The following is a 16,896-nucleotide window of genomic DNA, read 5'->3' as shown; positions in this document are numbered from 1 at the left end:
AACTCAACTGTAGTTTCATCTGCCCACAGAATATTTTGCCAGTAGTGCTGTGGAACATCCGGGTGTACTTTTGCAAACTTCAGACGTGCAGCAATGTTTTTTTTTGGACAGCAGTGGCTTCTTCCGTGGTGTCCTCCCATAAACACCATTCTTGTTTAGTGTTTTACGTATCGTAGACTCGTCAACAGAGATGTTAGCATGTTCCAGAGATATCTGTAAGTCTTTAGCTGACACTAGGATTCTTCTTAACCTCATTGAGCATTCTGCACTGTTCTCTTGCAGTCATCTTTGCAGGACGACCACTCCTACCACTCCTAGGGAGAGTAGCAACATTGCTGAACTTTCTCCATTTATAGACAGTTTGTCTTACCGTGGACTGATGAACATCAAGGCTTTTAGAGATATTTTTGTTTTGTAACCCTTTCCAGCTTTATGCAAGTCAACAATTCTTAATCTTAGGTCTTCTGAGATGTTCGAGGCAATCTTCTTTTGTTCGAGGCATGGTTCACATCAGACAATGCTTCTTGTGATAGCAAACTCAAATTTTGTGAGTGTTTTTTATAGGGCAAGGCAGCTCTAACCAACATCTCCAGTCTCGTCTTGTTGATTGGACTCCAGGTTAGCTCCTGACTCCAATTAGCTTTTAGAGAAGTCATTAGCCTAGGGGTTCACATACTTTTTCCAACCTACACTGCGAATGTTTAAATGATGTATTCAATATAGACAAGAAAAATACAATAATTTGTGTGTTATTAGTTTAAGCACACTTTGTTTTTCTATTGTTGTGACTTAGGTGAAGATCAGATCAAATTTGATGACCAATTTATGCAGAAATCCAGGTATATTCTAAAGGGATCACATACTTTTTCTTGCCACTGTATGTTACTTGATGTAATAGGAGATAGAAACTTTGTGGATCAACAACATGCAAAAAGTCTCCAGTATTTGTGGTCAGTGGGAGCCATGGAGCTGTGTTGCGTGTGTGTGGGGCCTGCTTGGTGCTCAGTTCCCACAGGAAGTGGCAGAGAGAGAGACAGAGGGAGAAAAAGAGAAAGACCCCTCTTGAAAAGGGAGGAACAGGCTCCTCTCTCTCTCTGTCTGTCTGTCCTCTCGCTTGGTGTGTATGCGTGTGTGCGTGCTCATGTGTGTGTGTGTGTGTGTGCGCACGCTTGTATTAGTGTGTGTGCGAGGAGCAGTGCAGTCCAGCACAGCTCCTCGTGCCCCACACACGTGACGGAGCGCTCAACTTTCCCAGCTGCATCAGTCACCATGGAAACTAACAGTAATATTCGGCAGCTTTCCCATCCTCCCCCTCCCCCCTCTTCCCTCCCTCCCTCCCTCCCTCCCTCCCTCCCTCCCTCCCTCCCTCCCTCCCTCCCTCCCTCCCTCCCTCTGCCAACAGTGAAGAGGGAGGAAAATGACTTCCTCAGGATAGCCTGACTGGCGACTCTCACAGGGACCCCCACCAGCCCACTGCTTGTCTACACTTATTGAGAATGCTCGCTATCACTTCACAGGCCACTCATGTCTAACTGACTGTTTTCTCACCACCGACTCCATTCACATATCTTTTACCTTGTTTTTGTTGTCTGTGGGTCCAGTTGTTTCCTCTAATAGAAAGTTGTCCCATGTTATCTAGCCCTTAATTTAGCACAGGCTAGGTCCATTAGGTGCTTTAGGCACACTGTAGAACTTCGGTCCAACTTTTAACGAACTACAACTTTTGACGCTGAATGAATCCTTCATAAACTCCAATATAGATGTTTTAAACATCATCATAAGTAAATGACATGCCATATAGTGTGTGGCAAAAGTGTTATGCCACATTTGGCAAAGCACAAGATGCTTTGACATTTTATATCTCCCTTCCAGTATGGAGCTATTGTTTTTTTTTCTCCGCAGCCCTAGCCATACGATAACCTTCAACTAGTTTCACATGAGCAATTGGTCATTCGAAAAATGCAAGTGGTCTTTTTCTTGAAGCATAACCAAACATATGCATTGTATCCATCACTAGCAACACAGCACTCTGTCCTTTGATATTGTTGTCTTCAATAGCTTGATTTCATAGCAGCTACAACAGAAATGCAGATTATTTCTTTCCTTAGAATTCTCCAGTAATTGGGTAAGACATCAAGCACATCATGTTGCTGGGGAAAAACGATTACCTGAATGTTACAGTCCAGGATGGCTCTTATGTTGCCCAATATTGTGTTGGCCTGAAGTGAGTAGGATTGATTGCAGCCCACCTCAGAGACAGCTGCTCTGAAGTGAAGCCAGGATCAGTGTGTCTGGAGAGAGAAGGTGAGATAGATGTGCCAATCTAAACATTCCAGAGAAGTGTTATAGCTGCTGAATTCTCATGGATTTATGTATAGTGTTTAACATGAGTTGTGTCCTCGATGAGAAGGTCAGTGTTGAGCAAAAAAATAGATGTGTTTGGAAACTGTGACCGCAAAGAAATCTGCACCAGTTGGGTATATTTCATCTATTTTTCATGTTCAATAAGCCGCCATATTTGTTGCACAAATAGTGTGCACATTTTCTTTTGCTTTTCAAAACTAGCCATCATTCACGAGTCGGTGACTTATGCCATTCATTTCATCTAGATTTTTTTTTTTTTTAAATCACTTGCTTAGAGCTTCAGATCCCATTAAACCCCGCAGCCACAATTAAGCTATTTTATTTATGTAACATAGGAATTGCATGAGTAAGCGAAGGAAATAGGCCGTATGCATCAAGGTGAGTTGGCTTGGCGTACATGTGGCACACCAGGGAGAGAGAAAAAGATAGAGAGTCGGGGTGGGGACCGCTGCTGCTACTGCTGTCTCCCATGTAGCCCTGCTTTAGGCAGTGCACCTGGACCTGCAGGCCTCTAGTTCCTGTTCCGGTCTCCCCCACATGCCTTGCTTTCTCAAGCCCACTGGAGCGAGTCTCAACAGGAGGCAGAGTCGTAGCCACCCCGCCGCTATCGTCACACACTCTCACATGCACAATGCACACACCTACACACAAGATTCATACACAATCCGATTCATACACACAGACACTCATTACATACACACACACTCAAACACGTTATGCACACAAAGACACAACCCATGCAAGCCCACCCTGCCAGGCTCTGGATGACCCCAGCTGGCAACATCTGGCCTGGCTGCAGATAAGAGAGGTGGGGTCGCTAGATACACCCCTTCACGCCTTTATCACTGCCATCAAATCACAGTCGGCCAACTTCCTGCGCTAACGGACCATTACCAAATCACCAGAGCTGCCTGTGTGTGTGTGTGTGTGTGAGAGAGTGAGAGAGGTTAGTTAGTGGGTGTGTTTGTGGAAGAGAGAGGGGGAGGGTTGGCGTTTGTGGAAGTGTGATCACACGCCATTGTCTGCACAGACAGTTTGACAAGTTGACATCTTGGTCAGGTGCAGGTAGATAGAGTAGGTCTCCTAGTCAGGAGTGGTGCATACTCCACAGCCTGGGTGAAAGGGATGCACTTTTTGTTAGTATATGTTGCAAGAAAAGTCTTGTCTACATCACCAATGCATCACTGTCAGCAGCAGTAGCTTGGGGGTAAGTGTGCCTGAATGCAAAGCAATGCACCTTTTGACCCTTGCAGCTGACTGGACTGAAAAACCAAAGTTGCAAAACAGCTGTGCAACTTTTCTTGTTCTCTAGACTTTTGAAGTGCAAAATTTAAATAGCTTTTTTTGCTAAACAGTATCACAGGTTTGATATTGTCATTCAATTAAAAAAATGTAAATGTAGAGTTTTTCATTATAATTATTTTGCATAGTGAGTCACTCATACACTGGCAAACCCCACCTGATATTCTGTCAGTATCAAGGATAATTTTAGTCTGATAAAGAACGGTATCCTGTATTTTCCTTTAGTAAAAGGCAGGATGCCTTTCAGCAAAGCTCCTGTGTGTTCATGCGTTTGGGGTGCTGTTTGTCGGCCTAGGTGTGGTATTCTCCCACACATGCATAGACAGCAGCTGTGTGGAGGACCATTGAAATGTTTGCACACTCGCTCTTAGTTACCCTACCACAAAGACAACTGCTGAGCAAAGGGATTTTCGTTTTGTTCTCCCTAAACAAAGTAGGAAAAAATGTAGAGCCCAACTAGTTATAGTGAGAATGTTTGTTCCTAAATGGACTCAGTAGAGGAGATGTCTTTGTCAGGCCAAGAAACCACTTGAAATTCTACAGCTGTTAGATGTGAAATGGAGTTGTTTGTACAATGGAGGACTCTTCCTACCTCTCAGTTCTTAAACAGGTGTGAAGTCCAGACATGAACTTCTGTGACAATGAGAAACAAGCTCAGGTTCTGCTGATCTTCTGTGAACTAACATGCCATGTTGATAAATGTTTTTGACTTAGTTTTGTAGGGAAAACATGAGTCACCTGGGGAAAAAGGGCTGCAATGACTGGAACCTGGGCCTCTTGCTATCTCCAGCCCTCTGTGTAGTTCAGCCTGTACTCTGCTGTGATCATCCCAGAGGGCGTCCGACTATCTCCAGCCCTCTGTGTAGTTCAGCCTGTACTCTGCTGTGATCATCCCAGAGGGCGTCCGACTATCTCCAGCCCTCTGTGTAGTTCAGCCTGTACTCTGCTGTGATCATCCCAGAGGGATTGTCAGGTATTTTTGGTATCTGAGACATGACTATTGTTGTAAACAAAAAATGGTCCTCTTGATAACTGTATGGTTATAAATAGCCCAGAGAGGAGACACTCCCTGAACACTGATGAAGGGGCAGGCAGGCAGTCAGATTTTAGCTATGATGCTAATCCTAGTCATACAGTGGTTGAGCTAGCTCAGTCGGTTTTATGTTGTTGTGGAACGGACTCACCTGACCTTTTTGTTACATATCCTAGTTGCAGTGGTGGAAAAAGTACCCACATTTTTATTTTACCTTTATTTAACTATGCAAGTTGGTTAAGAACAAATTCTTATTTTCAAACAGTGGGTTAACTGCCTTGTTCAGGGGCAGAATGACATTTTTTTACCTTGTCAGCTCAGGGATTCGAACTTGCAACCTTTCGGTTACTAGTCCAACGCTCTAACCACTAGGCTACCTGCTGTATTTGTCACATGCACCGAATACAAACAGGTATAGACCTTACAGTGAAACGCTTGCTTACAAGCCCTTAACCAACAATGCAGTTTTAAGAAAATACCCCCCAAAAAAGTAAGAGATAAGAAGAACAAATATTTAAAAAGCCGCAGTAAATATCAATAGCGGGACTATATACAGGGGGTACCGGTACAGAGTCGATGTGCGGGGGCACTGGTGTCGAGGTAATTGAGGTAATATGTACATTTAGGTAGAGTTATTAAAGTGACTATGCATAGATAATAACAGAGAGTAGCAGCAGCGCAGAAGAGCGGTGGGGGGCAATGCAAATAGTCTGGGTAGCCATTTTATTAGATGTTCAGGAGTCTTATGGCTTGGGGGTAGAAGCTGTTTAGAATAGAGGTCGACCGATTATGATTTTTCAATACCGATACCGATTATTGGAGGACCAAAAAAGCCGATACCGATTAATCAGACGATTTTTATAGATATATTTGTAATAATGACAATTACAACAATACTGAATGAACAATGAACACTTTTTTTATTACGGAAAAAAAAAACATGTATGAAATGTATGCATTCACTACTGTAAGTCGCTCTGGATAAGAGCGTCTGCTAAATGACTAAAATGTAAATGTAACTTAATATAATACATAAATAAAATCTATTTAGTCCCAAATAAATAATGAAACATGTTCAATTTGGTGACTTCTAGTTTAGAAGCCTCTTGGACCTAGGCTTGGCGCTCCGGTACAGTTTGCCGTGTGGTAGCAGAGAGAACAGTCTAGGACTAGGGTCTTCCTCTGACACAGCCTGGTATAGAGGTCCTGGATGGCAGGAAGCTTGGCCCCGGGGATGTACTGGGCCGTACGCACTACCCTCTGTAATGCCTTGCGGTCGGAGGCTGAGCAGTTGCCATACCAGGCAGTGATGCAACCAGTCAGGATGCTCTCGATGGTGCAGCTGTAGAACCTTTTGAGGATCTGAGGACCATGCCAAATCTTTTCAGTCTCCTGAGGGGGAATAGGTTTTGTCGCACCCTCTTCACGACTGTCTTGGTGAGCTTGGACTATGTTAGTTTGTTGGCGATGTGGACTCCAAGGAACTTGAAGCTCTCAACCTGTTCCACTACAGCCCCGTCAATGAGAATGGGAGCGTGCTCAGTCCTCCTTTTCCTGTAGTCCACAATAATCTTCTTTGTCTTGTTCACATTGAGGGAGAGGCTGTTGTCCTTGCACCATACGGTCAGGTCTCTGACTTCCTCCCTATAGGCTGTCTCATCATTGTCGGTGATCAGGCCTACCACTGTTGTGTCATCTGCAAACTTAATGATGGTGTTGGAGTCGTGCCTAGCCGTGCAGTCATGTGTGAACAGGGAGTACAGGAGGGGACTGAGCACGCACCCCTGAGGGGCCCCTGTGTTGAGGATCAGCGTGGCGGATGTGTTGTTACCTACCTTTACCACCTGGGGGCGGCCCGTCAGGAAGTCCAGGATCCAGTTGCAGAGGGAGTGGTTTAGTCCCAGAGTCCTTAGCTTAGTGATGAGCTTTGAGGGCAGTACGGTGTTGAACGCTGAGCTGTAGCCAATGAATAGCATTCTCATATAGGTGTTCCTTTTGTGCAGGTGTGAAAGGGCAGTGTGGAGTGCAATAGAAATTGCCATACGTGAGTAAAAGTAAAGATATCTTAATAGAAAATGACTCAAGTAAAAGTGAAAGTCACCCAGTAAAATACTACTTGAGTAAAAGTCTAAAAGTATTTGGTTTTATATATATTTAAGAATCAAAAGTAAATGTAATTGCTAAAATATACTTAAGTATCAAAAGTTAAGTATAAATTGTTTAACATTTATTATATTAAGCAAACCAGAGGGCACCATTTTCTTGTTTTAAAAAAAATTACGGATAGCCAGGGGCACACTCCAACACAACAGCCAGATCAGAGGCAGTAGGGATGACCAGGGATGTTTTCTTGATAAGTGCATGAATTGGATGTCCTGCTAAGCATTCAAAATGTAATGAGTACTTTTGGGTCTCAGGGAAATGTATGGAGTAAAAAGTACATTATTTCCTTTAGGAATGTAGTGAAGTAAAAGTTACCCCACAAAAACTAAATAAGTAGCATTTTAAAGTATCTTTACTTAAGTAATTTACACCACTGCCTATTTGGTAGGATACTCAACCTTATATAACCTTAGCAAGGTTCATGAACTTAGGCTACAGTAGTTACAAGGGTTTTTGTGGGATGCTCGAGAGACTACAATAGGAGGAAATGCAGCTAGCGATACTGTCTAACTTTATTTCAGACTGAGGCAGAAGTGTCTTAGGCCCGTTGGTGCCTAATTGTCAATCATGAAATCTTGGCTAAGTCAGTGACCAATTAAATTATTTTGATATTATAAGGCTCAAAGTAGGAGAACCAATTAAAGTGATACTGCGTTATTCTGGCAATAAAGCCTTTTTTCTATTTACCCAGAGTCACACTGGATAAGACAGGATACTGGATAAGACAGGAGAAATACTCCAGATATAACAGACTGACCCTAGCCCCCCGACACATAAACTACTGCAGCATAAACACTGAAGGCTGAGACAGGAGGGTCAGGAGACACTGTGTCCCCATCCGAAGATACCCCCGGACAGGGCCAAACTGGCAGGATATAACCCCACCCACTTTGCCAAAGCACAGCCCCCACACCACTAGAGGGATTTCTTCAACCACCAACTTACCATCCTGAGACAAGGCCGAGTATAGCCCACAAAGATCTCCGTCACGGCACAACCCAAGGGGGAGGCGCCAACCCAGACAGAAAGACCACGTCAGTGACTCAAACCACTCAAGTGATGCACCCCTCCTAGGGACGGCATGGAAGAGCACCAGTAAGCCAGTGACTCAGCCCCTGTAATAGGGTTCGAGGCAGAGAATCCCAGTGGAGAGAGGGGAACCGGCCAGGCAGAGACAGCGATAGCAAGGGCGGTTCGTAGCTCCAGTGCGTTTCCGTTCACTTTCACACTCCTGGGCCACACTACGCTCAATAATAGGACCTACTGAAGAGATGAGTCTTCAATAAAGACTTAAAGGTTGAGACCGAGTCTGCGTCTCTCACATGAGTAGGCAGACCATTGCATAAAAATTTAGCTCTATAGGAGAAAGCCCTGCTTCCAGCTGTTTGCATAGAAATTCTAGGGACAATTAGGAGGCCTGCATCGTGACCGTAGCGTAAGTGTAGGTATGTACGGCAGGACCAAGTAGGAAAGATAGGTAGGAGCTGTATTTAGCACTAACTCAAGTTTATTTAGTGCTTATCTGGGTAGCCAGAAAGTAGAGCATTGCGGTAGTCTAACCTAGAAGTAACAAAAGCATGGATACATTTTTCTGCATCATTTTTGGACAGAAAATTTCAGATTTTTGCCATGTTACGTAAATGGAAAAAAGCTGTCCTTGAAACAGTCTTGATATGTTTGTCAAAAGAGAGATCAGGGTCCAGAGTAACGCCGAGGTCCTTCACAGTTTTATTTGAGACAACTGTACAACCATCAAGATTAATTGTCAGATTCAACAGAAGATCTCTTTGTTTCTTTCTTCATCCACTTCCTTATGTCTGAAACACAGTCTTCCAGCGAGGGCAATTTTGCGGCTTCACCATGTTTCATTGAAATGTACAGCTGTGTGTCATCCGCATAGCAGTGAAAGTTAACATTATGTTTTTGAATGACACCCCCAAGAGGTTAAATATATAGTGAAAACAATAGTGGTCCTAAAACGGAACCTTGAGGAACGCTGAAATTTACAGTTGATTTGTCAGAGTACAAATCATTCACAGAGACAAACTGATATCTTTCCGACAGATAAGATCTAAACCAGGCCAGAACTTGTCCGTGTAGACCAATTTGGGTTTCCAATCTCTCCAAAAGAATGTGGTGATCGATGGTATCAAAAGCAGCACTAAGGTCTAGGAGCACGAGGACAGATGCAGAGCCTCGGTCTGACGCCATTAAAAGGTAATTTACCACCTTCACAATTGCAGTCTCAGTGCTATGACGGGGTCTAAAACCAGACAGAAGCGTTTCGTATACATTGTCTTCAGGAAGGCAGTGAGTTGCTGTGCAACAGCTTTTTCAAAAACAATTGAGAGGAATGGGAGATTCGATATAGGCCGATAGTTTTTTATATTTTCTGAGTCAAGGTTTGGCTTTTTCAAGAGAGGCTTTATTACTGCCACTTTTAGTGAGTTTGGTACAAATCCGGTGGATACAGAGCTGTTTATTATGTTCAACATAGGAGGGCCAAGCACAGGAAGCAGCTCTTTCAGTAGTTTAGTTGGAATAGGGTCCAGTATGCAGCTTGAAGGTTTAGAGGCCATGATTATTTTCATCATATTGTCAAGCGATATAGTACTAAAACACTTGAGTGTCTCCCTTGATCCTAGGTCCTGGCAGAGTTGTGCAGACTCAGGACAACTGAGCTTTGGAGGAATACGCAGATTTAAAGAGAAGTCCGTAATTTGCTTTCTAATGATCATGATCTTTTCCTTAAAGAAGTTCATGAATTTATTACTGCTGAAGTGAAAGCCATCCTCTCTTGGGGAATGCTGCTTTTTAGTTAGCTTTGCGACAGTATCAAAAATACATTTGGGATTGTTCCTATTTTCCTCAATTAGGTTGGTAAAATAGGATGATCGAGCAGCAGTGAGGGCTCTTCGATACAAACTTCCAGTTTGGTGTGGCGCCATTTCCGTTCCAATTTTCTGGAAGCTTGCTTCAGAGCTCGGGTATTTTCTGTATACCAGGGAGCTAGCTTCTTATGACAAATGTTTTTAGTTTTTAGGGGTGCAACTGCATCTAGGGTATTGCGCAAGGTTAAACTGAGTTCCTCAGTTAGGCGGTTAACTGATTTTTGTCCTCTGAAGTACTTGGGTAGGCAGAGGGTGTCTGGAAGGGCATCAAGGAATCTTTGGGTTGTCTTGAGAATTTATAGCACGACTTTTGTTGCTCCTTGGTTGGGGTCTGAGCAGATTATTTGTTGCGATTGCAAATGTAATAAAATGATGGTCCGATAGTCCAGGATTATGAGGAAAAACATTAAGATCCACAACATTTATTCCATGGGACAAAACTAGGTTCAGAGTATGACTGTGGCAGTGAGTAGGTCCGGAGACATGTTGGACAAAACCCACTGAGTCGATGATGGCTCCGAAAGCCTTTTGGAGTGGGTCTGTGGACTTTTCCATGTGAATATTAAAGTCACCAAAAATTTGAATATTATTTGCTATGACTACAAGGTCCGATAGGAATTCTAGGAACTCAGTGAGGAACGCTGCATATGGCCCAGGATGCCTGTGAACAGTGCTATAAAAAGTGATTGAGTAGGCTGCATAGATTTCATGACTAGAATCTCAAAAGACGAAAAGTCGTTTTTTTTTTGTAAATTGAAATTTACTATCGTAAATGTTAGCGACACCTCCGCCTTTGCGGGATGCGCGGGGGATGTGGTCACTAGTGTAACCAGGAGGTGAGGCCTCATTTAACACAGTAAATTCATCAGGCGTAAGCCATGTTTCAGTCAGTCCAATCACATGTTTCGGCTGTAAAAGCATGCGGACGCCTTAACTTCCTTCATACTGCAAACGTTGACATAAAAATGGTATCCATGACTTCATCTGACTCTGGGTAAGTAGGAAAAGTCCCAGAATCTCACAGTATCCCTTTAACTCTTTTTCCCTGTTCTCCCTGTAGCCTTGGTATGTATTTTCTCAATGGCAGGCAGTCTTCAATTGAAGACACTTTCAGAGACATATCCTGGCCTTCGCTGCTCAGCCACCACAGAGGTTCTGTAGACAATAACGATCCGGTGTTTTGCGTTTGGCAAGAGCTCTCAGGAGCATGTCCCAGTGCTGTTTATAATAAATCTGCAATTAACTGGGCTCGAAGTACCACTGAGCAGACTTACTGTTTCAAGAGTTTTGTACTTCACTGCACCCTCCAGTAGTATAGCAGGCAAGACATGACACACACACTGACCGTGAAATGGCTTAGTTATGGTCCATAGGCGCTATCAAATTGAAGTTTTGTATTGTTCCTCAGCTTTTTGGAATATGCACAGGCACAGCGTAGGCATACTATTGCGAACACATACCAGAGTTTTACTGAACCCCTCAGGGTTTAGTTGAACCTATCAAAGTTTGTTTTCTTGTGTACTCTTCACGGAAGACTAGTCAATTTGGTTCAAACTGCCTTATTGGGTCGGCGGAGACTGAAATAATTAAACCGATGTAATTGGAGCATGTCAGGGGTATTGATTTGTGTAGCGACGTGGAGAATTGTCTCCTCAGCTGCCAAAGCTGTGACACTGACTCCACTATTGTCATTAGGCTACCACAGCCAGGGAGCGAGGACATGGCTCGCCACCTCTCATTCTAGTTATGACACGAGGGGCCGGCGCTATTGATCTCTCTCTAACGGCATTGACTTGGAGATGAGCGCTGATTTGGATTGATTGGATTGTTCTTGCCATTCTCTCCACCACCTGATGTGGTTGGATTCCTGCTCAAATTTATTTTGGAACATTTAACTCAATGTTCTACTATAAGTGCAATTTGATCTATATCAGAGATGGCTAACTTTGATGGGGGTGGGGGTTGCAAAAAATCTAAATTCATCATGAGGGGCCGCAGTTGCTCGCGGGTCTGCAGGAACTACTCACATCCATAACACATTGCGAGCAAAACATTTTAGTGGCCCCCTTCTTGACAGCGGAGACAATAACAAAAACATTTTTTTTGTTAAGTTTGTTCAATTCTACAGATTTTGCCATGGAGCGGAGAGGAAAATTTGATGTTTTACAACAAATTTCCTGCAATTTTACACATTTTGCCATAGGGTGGAGAGAAATGTTTGTAGTTTTATGATATCTGAGTGAGACTGACTAACAAAATCAATGGGGGCCCCCAGCTGGTAATTCAACCATGATAGCAAGTTTAGATAGCTAGCCACTAAATCATTTAGCAATCTAAAAAATGTTAGCTGACATGGGCTAATTGACTGACAATCAGTGGCTAACATAAAAAGAGAAAAACTTAGTGTATTATGCTATTCATTTTTTGGGACTAGTTATCAACTGCTCCCCAATGACATATCGTGTTTCAGAACAAAGAGTGGATCGTTTTTTCAATACAGACAACTTGAAGTTGCAAATGACTCTTTATAGTAGACTATCAAATCAAATTTGACTTGTCACATGGTTCGTAAACAACAGGTGTAGACTAACAGTGAAATGCTTACTTACAGGCCCTTTCCAACAACGCAGAGAAAAAAATAATTATAATAGAACAATAATAACACGAGGAATAAATACACAATGAGTAACGATAACTTGGCTGTATACACAAGGGTACCAGTACAGAGTCCATGTGCAGGGGTTCGAGGCCGTTGAGGTAGATATGCACATATAGGTAGGGATAAAGAGGCTATGCAACAGGATAGATAATGAACAGCAGCAGCAGCATATGTGATGAGTCAAAAGAGTTAGTGCATTAAGAGTCAATGCAGATAATTAAGTAGTTAACCAATACCTACCCGGACTAACTATTTATCAGGCTTATGGCCTGGGGTTAGAAGCTGTTCAGGGTCCTCTTGGCTCCAGACTTGGTGCATTTGTACCACTTGCCGTGCGGTAGCAGAGAGAACAGTCTATGACTTGGGTGGCTGGAGTCTTTGATCATTTTTAGGACCTTCCTCTGACACCGCCTGCTATTGAGGTCCTAGATGGCAGGGAGCTTGGCCCTAGTGATGTACTGGGCCTTATGCACTAACCTCTGTACCACCTTGCGGTCAGATGCAAAGCAGTTGCCATACCAAGCGGTGATGCAGCCAGTCAAGATGCTCTTAATGGTGCAGCTGTAGAACTGTTTGAGGATCTGATGGCCCATGCTGCATTTTTTCAGCCTTCTGAGGGGGAAGAAACGTTATGGTGCTCTTGACTGTGTTGGTGTGTGTGGACCATGATAATTCCTTAGTGCTCCACTACAACCTGCTTCACTACAACTAGCTATGTTAGAAAAACACACTCAACCCTCTTATGCTGTGCTTAATTCACACTGCGGGCTAATGAACTATTAAAGAGCTAAGTTATTCTCACTGAGCTGCCCTAAGCTTGGAGGTTAATCCAAGGTTATTGTATTACAAACCTCCATTTAATCACTGGAATCTGAGGCATGTGTGTCATTCCCTCCACCTTTTGCGAGTGTAGAGGTGTGCCTGTGTGTACGTGTGTGCTTGTGTGTCTCTTTGTGTCTTGTCTCTGTGCTGTATGTGTGCTCGACACAGATGGGGGTACACTGTATTCTGTTTGGGTGGACAGGCCCATATATGTGGTGCCACCATGGTCGACCAATGGAATCAGACCTGTGGCAGGTTGAACAGCAGCCTGGTCTATGGCAGACACCGTAGGGGCTGTCCACACTATAGGGGCTTGTACAAGCTTAGCTCACCACCAGTCTGGTGTGAAAGACACACACACAAAGAGTTGCTGGCAGACAACCCACACATACATACACATACACACACACACTGGCAGACAACACACACACACACACACACACACACACACACACACACACACACACACACACACACACACACACACACACACACACACACACACACACACAGAGAGTGTAGTTGGCAGACAGAGGCGGTGTTGTGTCAGCTCAGCTGCTGGTGAATCATCTGTTTGCCCAAGCCTCCCTCCCTGCTCCCCTGACTGCAGCATGTCTCCATCCAGCCCCACCCCTCACCTCCCCATGACCAGAGCACTGCTGCAGTGCAGCTAGTGTAGTCCTGACCTGACCCACACACTCAAGTGTTGTCGGTCTCAATACCATTTTGTTATTCTGTTTGAGCAAACGAACACAGCATTAGCCATGGCAAAATGCATAGAAGTGCAGGAAAGTGGCTTAAAAAAGCATAAATGTCACCACTAAGATGGGGGCCTCTTAAATTGTAACAAAATGATTGCTGCTCTGACAGGCTTCAGTGCTTATTGTAATACCCCTTGCCACGCCCCCTGCCACGCCCACCACCTAAGCCCCATTTGATCCAGAAAAAACCTTGTGATGTAGTAGTAAAAAACAAATAGGTGGGGAAACCCAAATCACTGTTCGAGGTGAATAAACTAAAGGCGTCAGTGTGCTCGCATACTCCCCTAAAAGACCTTCACTTGAAAAACAAGAAAAAAGCGACAATAGTACTGTTTGTCCACTTTGAGACACTGTAGCCAGTATACACATCCTCAAAATAGTCCAAATGTATCTAAGATAACTGAAGCAATCTGTCATACATTTTTATGTTTTTACCGAGGAGGTCTTAGTCGTGCAATTTTGCATCCAACTAGGATGTTTGGTGCAGTATTTCTCACGAGAAAAAATGTGCATGAGGACGAGTCGTCTCATTAAATGACAACAGGGACTTAATTGAAGAATCCCTACTGTTGACCAATCGCCAACAAGGAGGAATAGGCTTCAGCGACCGACTTCGGCTTGCCTCGAGAAAAAATGTAGTGTGCCCGAACAGCCGAAAAAACTCCTTGCCAAAGTCCAAAACGAACAAAAACGTCACAAAATGTTGTCATAATATAGGCAAAAACTGTTCCGAACTGCTACCTATATTTTCCATGTATTTTTTTGCGATAGGTTGGTAAACGTTTGCACAAAAGGTAAAAAGGTGCATAAACGGCTACACCACTGATTGTACAACATGGATATGTGTGCCAGTGTTTCGTATGTTTATTCTGTGGTTGCTGGGAGGCCATTAAAAGTGCCTGGCCAGTGGAGAGAGAGATTGAGTGAGAGACTGGCTGTGCCTCAGGTCCTGTGGTGGGTGGGGGAGAGGAGAGGAGAGGAGAGGGGGAGGGGTAAAGTAGGGTCCTCTCTCCACTTTCTCCAGGCCCTACATGATACAGATGGAAACGGACTTTGTCCCAAATGGCACCCTATTCCCAATAGGTGCACTACTTTTGACTAGATTCCTATGAGCCCTGGTTAACACTAGATAAGCCTTGCTTATTTGGACCCCCCTTCATGCCAATGAGGAGTCATTTTGCCTCAACATTCTAACAGTCTAATAAATCAATTTCATATATACTATCGGAAAAATAATACTTTGGTTGGGTTTATGAAGGTGTTGGGTAACATTAAAAGAACACAGTAGCATTTACATGAGTTTATGTTACTGTAGGCTATCTGTTGCTGCATGCTCACGTGTGGAGCACATGGAAAGGTGGTTATTCTTGGAAAAAGTGATATTTTGAAGGTTATGGGGCAATGGTAAGTGTTTTGGAAACCTCAGAATCAGCTCTTTGTGATACTATATAGGAATTAAAACATCTTACCTGCATGTGACTCTGTAGAAGGATTGGCAAAAGTCACTTTCTGGTGCTCTGGGGAAAGAAATTACATGTTCCCTTAAAGCTGCTTATAAACACATTCTGTTTGTGATGAAATTCTAACAGCTTACATGTGTTAAATAGACATATTTAGGAAAAGTCAAGGACGGAGGGGGGGCATTTCTTAAGAAATGGCAGAGATATTTCCATTTAAAATTCATATTGGGTCAAAATGATCCCCTTGACCTTTTTTATGTTAAAAGTAGTGCACTACAAAGGGAATAGAGTACCATTTGGGACACAAACAAGTAGCACCTCACTGCAATGCATTTTCATAGTTTTATTGTAAAGCCGGGAGAGCTACCCAGCTTGGAGTTGTGAATATGTGTGCACACAATTTGGGGTAATGGTATTATAATTTTAGGGTCAAATGTATTTCTCTAAATGTTTGTGTGTGTCTTTGTTTGTTTACAGTTATGGCCATAAGTCCTATCAACATCTGGTAGACCTCTAAAGCCTGGGAGATTAACCCATCCAAGCAGTGTCACGGGGGCTTTGTTACCTTGACGTGACACACACGCACACACACGCACGCACGCACGCACGCACACACACACACACACACACACACACACACACACACACACACAGCCAAACTGTGTCAGTTTACTTCAGCTGCTCCACACGTAGTGGATAGGGGGAGAGGGAAGGGTCTACACAGCCCCGTTTATTCAGAACAACCCATATTTTATACACTGAGTGTACAAAACATTAAGAACACCTGCTCTTTCCATGACATAGACTGACCAGCTGAATCCAGGTGAAGCTATGATCCCTTATTGATGTCACTTGTTAAATCCTCTTCAGTCAGTGTAGATGAGTGGGAGGCAGGTTAAAGGAGTATTTTTAAGCCTTGAGACAGTTGCGACATGGATTGTGTATGTGTGTCATTCAGACGGTGAATGGGCAGTTCAAAGTGCCTTTGAACTGGGTATGGCAGTAGGTACCAGGTGCACCAGTTTGAGTGAGTCAAGAACTGCAACGCTGTTTTGTTACGCTCAACAGTTTCCAGTGTGTATCAAGAATGGTCCACCACCCAAAGGACATCCAGACAACTTGACACAACTGTTATGGAAGCATTGGAGTCAACATGGGCCAGCATCCCTATGGAACGCTTTTGACACCTTGTAGAGTCCATGTCCCGACGTATTGAGGCTGTTCTGAGGGCAGAAGGGGGTGCAACTCAATATACTACAGTCCCACATATCAGGTTGTTTATACTGACTCCATGGGTTTGTGTGACAGAATGAGGAATGGGTTGAATTAATTCCATTTCAATCAAGCATAATCAGACACTCACATTCTTGAATTTTGCATAGGAAAAAACTTTTCTATAATTTCTAGAATCAAGTATGCATAGATGTAGGAAATGATATAA

General features: G+C 43.5%; 1 protein-coding gene across 3 annotated transcripts in view; it reads left to right on the top strand.

Annotated features, from left to right (window-relative positions):
- Positions 1 to 16,896, top strand: part of arhgef12b (Rho guanine nucleotide exchange factor (GEF) 12b) — a 102,704-nt gene that overhangs the window by 14,697 nt on the left and 71,111 nt on the right. The window lies entirely within an intron of this gene.

Source organism: Salmo trutta, chromosome 19, assembly GCF_901001165.1.
Source record: "Salmo trutta chromosome 19, fSalTru1.1, whole genome shotgun sequence".
Taxonomy (NCBI): domain Eukaryota; kingdom Metazoa; phylum Chordata; class Actinopteri; order Salmoniformes; family Salmonidae; genus Salmo; species Salmo trutta.
This window is presented reverse-complemented; position numbering and strand designations above follow the sequence as displayed.